General features: G+C 40.6%; 2 long non-coding RNA genes across 2 annotated transcripts; both read right to left on the bottom strand.

Moving 5' to 3' along the window:
- Positions 1–5160: 5160 nt before the first annotated feature.
- LOC125727146 (uncharacterized) lies at positions 5161–9035 on the bottom strand. The gene is made up of 5 exons (XR_007388569.1): positions 8881–9035; positions 7770–7928; positions 6852–6943; positions 6502–6656; positions 5161–5742 (listed from the first exon to the last, which is right to left on the bottom strand). It is a non-coding gene; the product is annotated as an uncharacterized LOC125727146 (long non-coding RNA).
- Positions 9036–10574: 1539 nt separating this feature from the next.
- LOC125727145 (uncharacterized) lies at positions 10575–11893 on the bottom strand. The gene is made up of 4 exons (XR_007388568.1): positions 11495–11893; positions 11122–11372; positions 10842–10919; positions 10575–10645 (listed from the first exon to the last, which is right to left on the bottom strand). It is a non-coding gene; the product is annotated as an uncharacterized LOC125727145 (long non-coding RNA).
- Between the last annotated feature and the right edge of the window lie 960 nt (positions 11894–12853).

Raw genomic sequence — 12853 nt, 5'->3', positions numbered from 1 at the left:
TAAATTACTGCGTATGGGGAGGCAAGGGCGGGGGAAGTGACCAATGACAGTTTGATGATCGTTGCTGTAATTGGTCCTACCTTGTTGCCAAGCCATTTCCAAAATAAAGAAGTGTGTGTTTATTATCTAGCGTGAACCCTGAGGAGAGGGTTACTTGGAATTCAATCATGGCAAGGTACAGTGCTCAGGAGGTCGTCGACTTCGTTACGGGTGAGGAAACCAGCAGCTCCGATGAGGATAGTGTACAGCCCAGCATTACAACACAGGAGGTTGAAGAGATCTGCGCCGAGGACGAGATCTTTCCCTCCCGCAAAAACGAAATAATATGGACAACCAGAGCAGAAGATCGTGCTGCAGGCAGACTGCCAGCACGACACATCCTGAGGACAACTCCAAGACCAACGAGGCAGTGCGTGTCACAGGCAGGGGACATTATATCTGCCTTCAAAGCTTTCCTGCCTAGCCAAATAGAGAGCATCGTTGTCAGCATGACAAACCTAGAAGGCAGAAAGAGGTTTACTAGCAGCTCGGTGGACATGACAACTGTTGAATTGGATGCCTTCACCGGCGTCTGCATTTTAGCAGGCGTATTCAAGTCCAAAGGGGAGTCCGTCACCAGCCTTTGGGAATCGAAATTTGGGAGACCTATCTTCCCAGCAATCATGAGCAGGACGCGGTTTGGGCAGCTGACAGTCGCACTAAGATTTGATGACAAAGGATCGCGGACAAGTAGAAGAACGGCAGACAAGATCGCACTTATCTGAGACATCTGGGACCTGTGGTCAGGAAATCTCCCGGCGATGTACAATCTTGGCCACGACTTGACAGTGGACGAGCGCCTGGTACCATTCAAAGGTACGTAAAATGTGTTATTTTTTATCTACAGTTATTATATATACATTGCTTCAAGTTTATTGTTCAAATATAGATCTCATGTTCATTAGCAATGAATCGTAATGTTTCATTGATTTCGACCAGTTACCTTGTTCATGATTTGTGCCCAAGTAGTTACTTAGGAGTTAGATTGTAACGGATTACCTAAAAATGTGCACGTTGTATCCGATTGCTTCATTTCATCAAATTGATATTCCCCCGATGCGTCCTTGCAGGACGCTGCTCCTTCAGGCAATATATGCCTCGCAAGCCCGGGAGGTACGGACTAAAAATCTGGGCGCTGTGCGACGCCAGGACAAGCTACTGCTGGCGAGTGAAGCTGTACACGGGGAAGCCTTTGGGGGAGGCACGGGAGGTCGATGTGGGTAAAAAAGTGGTGTTGGAACTGTCTGAGGGGCTGAGGGGGCACACCATCACTCTTGATAATTTTTTCACCTCCTTCAGTCTGGGACAGGAGCTCCTCAAGCGCCACATGACGATGGTAGGCACTGTGCGCCGAAATCGTCCAGAGCTGCCGCCTGCCCTGCTAACAGCTAAGGGCAGGCTTGTACACTCTTCAAAGTTCGCATTTTCCCAAGGCACCACACTGGTGTCTTACATGCCAAAACAAAACAAAAACGTGATTCTTATGAGCACGTTCCACAACAAGCCAAATATAAGCCAACGGCAAGACAAAAAGCCAGAAATAATAATGTTTTACAACAAAACGAAGTCAGGGGTTGACACCATGGACCAGCTCATTTCCAACTATTCCTGCAAAAGGAAAATCCCTCGCTGGCCCCTTGCAATGTTTTACAATATGCTGGACATTTCGGCGCACAATGCCTACATTGTGTGGCGGGAGGTCAATCCTGGATGGAGGTCAGGATCAAAAAGGAGGCGCAGGGTGTTCCTGCAAGAGCTAGGCGAAGCCCTAATCGCTCCCACCGTTCTGCAGCGAAAGTGTCTTCCTCGAGGGCCCTTTGCTGCAGCAACGGTGAGATCGTTTAGGGACACCCAGCCCGGTCCAGTCCCGCCTCCCCCGGAAGGGAAATCTCAGAGAAAGAGGTGCAGCCTGTGCCATTATTCTGCTGACCGCAAAACGAACGCGCTGTGTCGCGAGTGTGGGGCACAAGTGTGCAAAGAACATTATAGCATTATCTGTAAAAAATGCAAACCATAAATAAACTGTAAATAATAATCACTGTAAATAGTTTAGTTTTATTATTCATAGTGTTATAGTGTATGTTGTAGTTGAAGATTGTTTGCCGCACTTGTTTGTGTTTTGTGTTCCCGTGTTCCTCTTTTCCCATTTTAAGAATTTAAACTTTTCCCGTTTGTTTCAAGAATTGTATTTACCTTTCTGTGTTCTGTGTTCCCATTTTACCCGCAATTATGTCATCAATCTAATTTAGCACTTTTATGTAACCATACTTTTGTTCTGTGTTCCCGTTTTACCCGCAATTGTGTGTTCTCTAGTTCTGTAATTGTTTTTTTGTTTTCTAAAATGTATTTCACAAGTTTCATCCCTTTAGTACTGGCTGGCTCATTGTCTTCATTATTTATTAGGATGCAGGTGAAGTGAATGCTGCGACCCAGATTGTGTGTAAACTGTATTTTTTACATTTTACTTGTTTATTACAAATTTAGCTGTTTATTACTATCATTCTTTCATACCTTTAGCCCTATCCCTTCTGCATTGCTTTGGTTTCATATCTGATTAGGATTTAGTTTTTTTTTTTTTCATGGTCGTTGAATGCAGGCTCCGCTCCTAATCCCACTAATTTGAATCCTAGGTCCTTAGGACCCAGAGCGTATTCACAGTGGGCGGTCTTTTCGGAGCCAGTTTTTTTTTTCTGCTTTTTATTACAAGTTTAGCTGTTTATTTATTACTAGCTATCATTTTTTCTAGGGTTCATACCTTTAGCCCCATCCCTTCTGCATTGCCATAGCCCTGTGGTTTCATATTTGATTAGGATTTAGTTTTTTTTCCATGGGCGTTGAATGCAGGCTCTGCCCTAATCCCATTAAATTTGAATACTGTGTCCTTAGGACCTATACGTAGTCACAGGCGCCATTTTGTTGAAAGCAAACGTTTTTTTTCCGACATCCCGATATCCTACGGTCCTGAGGTATGCCCCGAAACACACAAAGTCAGCGCACTACAACTGAATCCCAACATGTTTAAAAAAATGCTTCTAAACCGCAAATTAAATTGGGTGCTTAGGACCCAGTAAAGAGCCTAAGGGTATCGTCTTGGAAGGCACTTCCCCAATCCTTTGCTGTACTTCATCTTCCTGCTCACACTCTATAGGTAATGGATTAACTGGTGAAAATTCCACTTCTGTCTGTTCCTCGCCATGTGTTTTCAGTCTAATTTCTTCATTCCTTACTACAAGACCACTCTCTCTTCTCCCACTGACGTGAATATCTCCACCAGCTCCCCTTTCTGGTAGAGGTGGTCTTACATTGTCGAATCTCTTAGAAACAACAACATGGTTGGAATGTTCTTTGGTTCCATGGCGATCCAAACCTGGTTGAACCTGGCGATCTTGAGCTAGTCCCAGGACTCTTTCAGTTCCCATGTGACCCGTATCACCACGAAGATGTTTCAGAACCATAGTCCGGTACTGGTCAGGCAGAACAAGCTAATCCCTCTGGCTGGTTCTCCTATACAACAGCCCACTCATGTAAAAGTTTACGTGCTAAACCACTAACTGCCCTTTTCATATCGCCAAGCAGACTATTGCTAGTCTCTTTGAGCCTGATGACTTGATTGATGGCAGAATCATCTCGCTGAGATTTCAGTAGCTCTTCATGGCCTATGGTTAGGAGTGGCACTGTTGAATGTGTGGCTGAAACATTTTGTGACAAGTCCAGGACCGCAACATATGCAACTTCATGGTGTTCCGCAGCCCTGCTGCCTTCCCATATTGGAATCTCTGGGTAGCTCTGTTGTGCATGAGTCAATGTAGCCATTGATGTCTAGTGGTAACCTGGACAACGTATCGGCATCCACATTTGCTCTCCCTGGTCGGTATGTCATGTCAAACCGAAAGTCAGCAAGCTCGATAACCCATCTATGTCCAACCACATTTAGCTTTGCAGTGCTCAAAACATATGTTAACAGGTTGTTATCCTTATATACCGTAAAGTAGGGTGCGTAAAAGAGGTAATCTCAAAAATTTTCACTTATGGCCCACTTTAAAGCCAGAAATTCGAGTTTGCCTGAGTGAAGGTTGTACTTTTGTTCTGCAGGCATCAGTTTTCTGGACCCATAAGCAATAAATTTGAGCTTCCCTTCCTGCCTTTGGTATAAAACAGCACCAAGCCCTTGTTCTGAAGCATCCATATGTAATACAAAATGGAGATCAAAGTTTGGGTAGGCAAGTATTAGTTGGTTAGACAGAATATGTATGAGCTGGTCTATGGCTCTTTGGTGCTCTGCTGTCCACTGTATTGCACCCCCTTTCCCTGCTTGGATAGAGGCCCCTGTGTGGCCGTGGTTCTCGTTTGCAACAGCTCATACACTGGCTTGGCAATCCGGGAGAAGTCTTGTATGTACGTCCGATAATAGCTGAGGAACCCTAAGAGGTTGCGTACCTCCCCAACTGTACCTAGTGTCCTCTCTCTCAAAGCCTGGATAGCTTCTACATCCTTGGCATCGACCCGTACCCTGTCAGCAGAGACCAGCCTTCCCACAAAACTGACCTCCTTCTTGAAGAGTTCACATTTGGTTGGCCTGAGCTTGACATCATGATGTTGGAGGGCCCTCAAGACACGCCTCAATACCTCAACATGATCTTCAAACATTCGGGCATAGCAGAGGACGTCATCTAAGTATGGGATACAGCATTTCCTCCATGCTTCTCTGGAACGCTGCAGGAGCATTAGAAAGTCCAAAAGGAATGCGCACCCACTCATAAAGGTCCCATGGGGTGGTGAATGCAGTCATGTGTCATGAGCCCTCTGCAATGAAGCCCTGATGTTAGGCCTTCCCTTGATCCAAAATCGAGAACCAGCTGAGCCCACTGAGTGTGTCAATTAGGTCTTGCATCCGTGGAAGGGGGTGTCTGTCTGGTACAGTCTTCTGGTTTAGAATTCTGTAATCAACACACAACCTCATGCTTCCATCTTTCTTGTGGACACAGACCACTGGAGCAGAGTATGGGGAGCAAATTGTTAAATTGAAAGTGATAACCTCAATACTTTCTGTCTGATCTGTTTCCACAATCTTCTTCACTCACTGGATGCTACCCAGCACCATAAAACTGTTCAATGCAACGTTCTACTGTGTGTAGTTACATACTGGGATTTCAACATAAGGTTGTCTGCAGTGGTGCACTTCTACCAGATAATCACTAAGATCTAACTGCTGCAGCCTCAGGTCAGAGTGGTTAGACTCAAACAAAGCCACAGGCTGGGTGAAATCAACAGGCACCTTACATCTGATGCGGGTCACCTGGCCAGGATGAATGATGACCTCATGTAGATCTACGTCACTCTCTATTACGACTGTGGATAATCTCAGAAATCACGTCTTCTAACATAAGTAACTGTTACACGCCCTCATCCTCTAACTCTAGCAAATTTGTGCTGTCCACACAATTAATACAGCCTTCGTCATCATGTTTGTTCAACTTAGCTGGGTCTTGGTCAGGTGTCTGTGGAATCTCCGTCGCAAGCTGGAACAACTCAAAAAGATGGAAAAGTCTTTTCTTCACAGTCCAAATCAGCTTCTTCCTCTCGCTGTCTGCCATCGTAGACATTTTTCAGAAGCTCGAAGTCCCTAGCTCTGATGATATGTCATACACCGATGTTCTCCAATCACAGGTGTTGCTGATCCCGGACGAGCCCCCACAAACCTGTCTGTAAAACAGGAGAGACGACGCTTGCTTTTCTTTAGTTTAACAGCTTCGCTCAGTATACTTTATTTGCCAATCAGCTCATTTCAGGACAATTCCTGTGTCAATGTTGCGGAGTACAAAACTCAGACTTAATAATAAAATGTCTCGTTTAAATATCTTTTCCAATACATTTTCCCTTTCCTTTTTTTATTCTTACACTCTTAATAGCCACACCACGTTTCACCAGAAATCACATAAACACGGTTCCATAACTTAAGATCATGTATATGATCTATTCTATAGTATATGATATTATTTTCAGACCCATAATGATTGTTATGAAAATGACACAGTGCTTCAAACAATAATTACCACAGACACTGGCAGTACATTAATTTACACAAACAAATAAAATTAAATGATTTACACACGTGCCATTCTTTTTTTTTCAAACTTCTGGAACGTTAAAATGTCACGTGATTGCAGTTCACAAATAGCAAAAAAAAAAAAAAAAACAGCTTACTTAAATCGCCTTAACAAAAACGTAAAAAAAAACATGGTACAATACCAAAACGTAATGTACTGGAGCTGAAAACTGAACAAACTCGTATTAAATTAAGATTATGGCAGCTGCCATTTTGGATCGCATTGACATAAAAGAAATGGAGTACTTTAACAACTATTGAAGACACAATAATTGTCACAGATATTTCCCAGCATTTAGCTGAAATTATTAACATTACGTAGGTATAAGTCTACATGTTTTTAAAGTGTTACTAACCTGTAAAACAGGAGAAAGAACAGGAGAAACAACATTTTTCTTTACTTGAACAGCTTCGCTCAGCATTGAGGAAACGACGTCCGCTCACAATAAAAAGCAAAGCGTCACTCTGCCCTCTACTGGCAACTTTCATACCTTACTCTTTTTCCCCATTCCTAATTAAACATAAATACATTATAAAGGCAACACTTGTCCATTATATCTCAAATTAAATTCCTTTAAATGAAATAGCATTCCCTTTGTGACATAAACGTCAAAAATTACATAAAATTTTTTTGTGGGCGTCACTCTAAGATAGGATAGGCTAAGATAAAGCAAAATAAGAGCTTTACAATAAAACATATACTTACTATTCAAACTGTGTCTTTGTCACCTCTTCAGTGTTGTGTCTGTCATGGTTTGTTAATTTTGTATTGTTAATTTATATTTGGCACTCTCCTATCTGTCAATAATCAGAGATGGAGAAATGGGAGGAAGGTACGGTTAAGTAAAAAAAAATAAAAAATAAAATATCATAATCACAGTGTTACTTTATTTTGATGCAAAAAAAAATTTTCAGTGTTACTACCACCTATGAATTAATGGCTGCAAATGTTGGTGTTAGAAGTGCCTGTAAATAACACGGCGTAAGTTTAACTCCGGTCCCAGATAGCAAAATTATGCTGGCTCTGATGTGGGCCACATAGTGTAGTTTCTTCTGGCCCACAACCCGCCTGGGTCCTCGGCCCAGAATTGGCGTTTGTACAGCATCCCGACTTATTTCCAAAAGCTGGCCCAGATCTGGCTCACATACCGCACAACAATCATAATGAGAGTCTGGCCCAAGTGTGGCACAGGCACTACAGAATGACTTATTCTTTAAGGTACGGTCCAGATCTGGCCCACATCCTGCACGCCTGTCAGAATGGGGGTGTGGCCCAGACACTACAAAACGACGTTTTCTTAAAGGTACAGTACAGATCTGATCCCCCCCCCCCAGATCTGGGCCTTACGTAAGATGATACATTGTAAAGTAGCTTGGCCCAGGTCTGACCCATGTATTATGTAACGGTACAGCACAGAGCTGGCTGAAGTAATGATCAAACTACAAATTGCAGTACTTCGAATTACATAGAACTACACTTAGCATTACAGTGAAGAAAAAGCAAAACAATACGTTTTCAATTGGTTTGAAATTCAGAAAATTCAGAACAGCAAAGCACATGGTAAGAAAAATATTTCACAAAATTGAAAATTTTGCATTTAAATTCCACATCTGGCACACATACTGGTGGGTGGTTGATTGAACAAGAGAGACATTTTATGAGTGTTTTTTGCCGCCGTTTTCTGCCGCCCTCACGATCTAAAGCAAGCTGCAGCCATCTTTTCATGACAGATTCCACATCATCATGTTGCTTTGGACATCAGTGGATTTTTTCGAACTGTAGCTAAAATGGCAGAAAGTAACAGATATGTCTCAAAATACATACAATATTGAGATTTTAAAACAAATTTATGCTTTTTATGTTTAAAAATAATCCATGAATAGACATTGGTTTTAAGATGTATCTTTTCAATGCAGCAACACCAGTCAAGAAAATATGTAAATTTAGTTTTTCAACATATCCAAAAATTCATCTAGTATTAAACTCATTTATTTAAAGATTTTTATACTTGGTGACAAAACAGTTAAGCACCCAGTTGGAGTGGTGGAAATAAATCTGCACATGGTGAAAGGTCATGTGACTATTACAATGATTATATCATACATTCAAACCAGGCCGTTATTTCTGGGTGCTTAACTTGTTTTAACTTGAGTGTATAGATGTTAAGTTATTAGCAATGTTAAGTCATATTTTTTGGAACACCATAATACTCAAAATTAAATAAGTAAATGTATATGTGTATATAAATACATACATAAATATCTCAATAAATAAAATAATTACATCCTCCAAAGCTTTTCAAAGTATTTCCTATATCTGCTAGGCTGAATAATGGATCACATGGGATTAACAAATCACAAGCTCAGTCCCGCCCTCCTCAAAGTGATTGACAGAGTGCACCATTATTCAGAAATACATCATTGTGAAGTCTAACTTTGTGACATAATTTAAATTCTATGTAAGCAATCACTTTTGCATATTATGAAATGTAATTCCATTTATTGAATTGTTAAATAAAATGACACATTTAATTAATTATTGAAATATTTATTTATTTCCAAATATATGACCCGTCGCCACAAAATGAGTCTGAAGTCGCACTGATAGAACTGCACCCATAAGACTCATTTCGTGGTGATGGGTGACATTTATTTGTTTGAGTGTTCCATATATTTTATCCTTGTCAACGACCACCTTGTCCAGCTAATGACCCATATGATATGTTTGCATATACATTTACCAATCATCACATCCTTCAATCGCAGTGCTGCAAGTGATGTCTTCCCATTCAACCCCTTCCAATTCATGTTTCTAGCAAGGCTATTGGAAATTGTTTTCCTCATTAGCCGCCAGACTGCATCCTTTATGTCACATCCTCCAGTAAGACTTAAGTGATTCATCTACAAGAGACACACCAAAACATTTAGTCACAAATTACCAAATCTTTACGACTGATGGAACAGGACATTCACTTTGCATTTTAAAAAAAGTTAATCATAAAGTCCAAAAGTGGCTGTTAAACTTTAAAATAGTGACCACAGAAAGTGGTATTCCCCCCTAAGATATATAAAAACCTACCAATCTCTTTGAATTCTCCATTACTAAGTTGTACTTCCACGTTTTGTAGCGCTTCTATATCATGCACTGGCAGAAGCCCTTCTTCAATTTCACAATCCTGGGTGTTTTGCCCTGCTTGAAGACGCAAAAGAAATGTCTGTTGCTCAAGGATCATTTCTTGCTTTGTTAGGACTTCCCGAATTAGTGCTGAAACACATAAAGAGGCATTTGCAATGTTATAGTAAGTTTGATTTATAGCAAGATTTTATCAGATATTGACAATGAGAATTATTTTTCCAGTAGTCAGTAGTCATACCAGGTGATATTTGCCAGTGTCAGCTGCCTGCTAGAGTTCACCATGTGATGTGATATTTAGTCAAATCATAAACCCTACTCTTTACTTTATAAAGAAAGAAACATTAAATGTCCCGACCAAGTTTTGAAGGTATTCTCATGTATCTGAATCCTTTGCAAAGATACAGACAGCAACTGGTAAGAGTCAACAGGGTGCTAACAAATGAAATATTTACTGACACATGAAATCCACACTGGAAACACAAGAAAAGAATGAACAATCAGTACATATACTGTGCATGTATAAATGGGGTTGTACAAAGGAAAGTAGTTTTGGACTAATTGACTATTTAGCTGGTTGTGTGCATGTATATTGAAAATAACATGCATATGCACGCACACAATACCTTTTTTCAATGGAAAACTATTTCCATTGAAAAAAAAAAAAAATATATAAATTATTAAATTACACATTTATGGAACTTACCTTCAGATGAAGTTTGATTGCTCCAAACTCTTGGTGGCTGTTGTAATGATTGTTGCTGGGTAAATGAATTAGCCCGACCTTGAGGAAATTGGGGTAATAGAGAGAAGAGGAAAAAGACCAGAAGATATTTTTAATGTATATTATTTTTGATTGATCCACATCAGTCAATTGCATGGCTAATGTTTAATTATTACAGAGCTGCTACATTCAATTATTGTAGAAGACCGATTGATTAGCTTGTATTACAATGGTTGCAATCCAATCAATGTACGTCAGCCTCAGAAACCCAATATACAACCATGATGTAAATGTTATTATTTCAGGTACCACAGCAACTCTCAAACACGTTTACCACTTCCACAATGCAAATTTAGTGATTCCTATACTTTCAGAATTAAAACCAGCAATTAGAAGTGTACTGCAGAGAATACCAACTAGTGTTATATTTATACTTAGAACAAGGTTCAGGAATGAGTACCAATGCAGTGTAGAAATGGCAACCAATGTAGAAATACTAATATTTTTACTGACAGTGCCTACCCTTAAAAAAACTTTCATTTCTAATAGGAAATTGCTCAGGTGTTACTTGCCTTCAGCAAGAGTCCTTTGTAGCTGTGATGGTGGTGTCAAGTTTTTGAATGGTCTTGGTGAAACTGATTAACTAAAGGCAAAAACAATGGCCCTAATACACAGCGTCAGCGATGGCAAATGAAAAGGTAACGTCACAGGACAATAAATGCTCCTTCTAATATAACACTGGCTAATTATGCTATTTTAAACACCAAATTTTAGTTTGCAGATAACAATAATCCTTTTGAGAAGTAACATTCATGAATAACGAAATATATGAATATTACCTTCAGATGGTATCCAGGACTTCTGAACTTTTGAAGGCTCTGGATGAGGTGGTGGTGAGGAAAACAAGTCTGCACGGTCTTAAGAAGAACAAAGCACAAGGGGGGATGACAATTCCATACCTTAAATGACATAATGAACTGGTGGCAATTCTTCAATGTATAATAATCAAAAAAATCTGCTTAAGAAAATAAACAGAAAAGCAGGGGGAAATGCATCTGCATATGGCAAGTGCCGAGCCATACAGAGTCTTGTACTGGTCACTAAACTCCTGTCACTGACTTTTGTTTAGCTCATGCTCTCCACGTAGGGCATCAGTAGGTTGCCACATCATTTCCAGAGGGAGAAGTGGATTCTTCAGCCAGGGAATAGTACTGCGACTTCCAGTATTAGCAGTCTGCAATGGTGTTAAAATTTTAACTTGGCTGATTGGTGGGGCCTCAGGTAGACGTCTGTCACTTTGCTGCAGTCCTGCTTCTTCTTCACTCTCACTTGAAGCACCATTAGTGGCATCTAGAAGTCTGTTACTTGGCCTTAAGAAAAAAAAAAAACATTTTGAAGATCAACATTATAAAACATATGAAATAAATAAACCATTCTTTCTTGAAGCAATTAAAAAATTAAGAAACATAAATACTGAAAGACGCATACATACATTTTTCGCCTTTTCTTTTTCCCAGACTCTTCAGCTTCTGACTGGAGGTCAGAACGCTGTTCAGCTTCCCGTCATTTCCGTCTCCCTTCCTCATTACTCTCTGTTATAAACATCACTCTGACTTCCCACTGTATCCAGCTGTGCTCTGGAGTGACCTGATGCTTCATTGATGAATCCAACTGCTTTCCTTTATAGGGGGGCCAGTGGCAGACACCATCTTTCACCCACACACCAGGGACCAGTTCTACCTCATTTGTCTCCTTAAACTCCACAATTTTGAACATAGCTGTTGATGATAATAAACAAAATATACTCAGTGACAAAAAAAAAGTTAAGCACCCAGACGGATTGGTGGACATGAATCTGGACGAGGTGAAAGGTCATGTGACTGTATTGCAATGATTATAATATCAGATCACACAGACAACAGAGTTGGCAGAATAGGCACACTGCTGGTCCCATGGCTGGTCTGCACATGTACCAAATCACATCCAAATCAGACCATTACTTACATGTACTGTAACTTCAGACCACATCCTCTCCATTGTTTTGCCAAAGGTTTTTAAAATGCCAAAATAACAGTAATGACCACCAGCCACATTCTGCACACAATACAGGGTTTTTGTTTTGAGTAGGGTCCTGGCATCCTTGGGTAGATATGGGTGGTGTATTCTGAGAATTCCCAGAAGGGCAGACAAAGCAACTAAAGATACACCAAACCTGACAGCCCAGTCACTCAGTGCGCCCACCAATGACAAACTGCTCATATCACCCCCTGCATAATCACCCTCAAATTCCCCTGAGGTCTCCCCCTCACTCTCTGACTGGGATAGAAAGGATAGGCTTGATCTACACTGGTATCACCGATTGTATGATAACCTTCCATCACAGTCTCAGTGCCCTCTGTATTCTCACTCATAAGCGATACTAAAAACATGTTCACTTTTTTCACAGCTTTTTTCCTAACCTTACGTCTATCCATATTTAAAGTACCTTATATGGTGTGTGGGTTACTTCTGTGCACTCTGGGAAGAAAAGGAAAAATGAGGGGAAATAAAACACATTTGCCTTTAGATATTTTAATATTATATTTACCTGATTGGATTCAGATACAAAATTATGTGGATCGCTTATCTCTACACAAATGAATCCAATCAGTCCTACACTACTACCATACTGCATTCGAGGACAATTTTGTGTCAATATTCAGTGTGGCTGACTATGTGATCCTGCAATGCCATACTGGGAAGTGATATAAATTCCATGTTTGCAAAAACCATTCTACCTTCCCACTGACAACTGCAACTACAGGTACCCCCCGTTTAATGTCTGCATTACGTTCTGTAAAACAGGACGTTA

The sequence above is a fragment of the Brienomyrus brachyistius genome, unplaced genomic scaffold (genome assembly GCF_023856365.1).
Source record: "Brienomyrus brachyistius isolate T26 unplaced genomic scaffold, BBRACH_0.4 scaffold87, whole genome shotgun sequence".
NCBI lineage: Eukaryota > Metazoa > Chordata > Actinopteri > Osteoglossiformes > Mormyridae > Brienomyrus > Brienomyrus brachyistius.
This window is presented reverse-complemented; position numbering and strand designations above follow the sequence as displayed.